Raw genomic sequence first — 771 nt, forward strand, 5'->3', positions numbered from 1 at the left:
ATTAACATATAATTTTATAGGGCCGGGGTTTTTCCCTTTAACTAATTTTTTTTCCTTTGGCATTGTAAAATTACAAAATGAGGAAATTCAGACATTTATTTTTTGGGGCCCCCCAATCTACTTCCATTTAACTGACTCTACACAAATAAAATTTAAAATATAAAACTCATTAAAAAATTTTTTAGGCACATCAAAATTTTTTTGGGGGCCCTGTCTCGGAATCAAATGAATTCCCCATTGAGTAATTTTTGGATAAGCACCCCTTGGTAATGCTGGATTTCTAAAAGGGGGGTTCACCCCAAGGCCACAGGTATTCGTTTCCCCTATTTAAGTAGTACGCGGGAAACCGGGTCACGGGGGGGTTTGACCAGGGTGGTGGGGGGGGTGGGTTTGTTCGCTAACTATGGATTTTTGGCCCATCTTATTTGAAGGCAGAAACCCACTCTTTACGCTGTTGCAAAATGGGTTTTAGATTAGTTTTTTTCGGGGTTTTAATTTTTTTGGGAAAAAATTTCTAGGGCCCCCCCCCCCTTTTTAATCGTCAAGAAAAGGAAAAATGACGGCTGCTTTCGCCATCCTCCCCTACCCCCAGGGGGTAAAGGGGGTTCGTATTTTTTATAGAAACCCGTACTTGGGCCTTTTTAAGTCTTTTCTCCCGAAAGTTTTCGGGGGAACCAAGAAATTTTTCCCAACAAAGTAAAAGTTTTTTCAAAAAACCTTTTTCGTACTAAATGTTCAAGGTGTGTTTAAATTTTATTTTGTTATTTTTAG

This window comes from Penaeus monodon, chromosome 15, assembly GCF_015228065.2.
Source record: "Penaeus monodon isolate SGIC_2016 chromosome 15, NSTDA_Pmon_1, whole genome shotgun sequence".
Lineage (NCBI taxonomy): Eukaryota > Metazoa > Arthropoda > Malacostraca > Decapoda > Penaeidae > Penaeus > Penaeus monodon.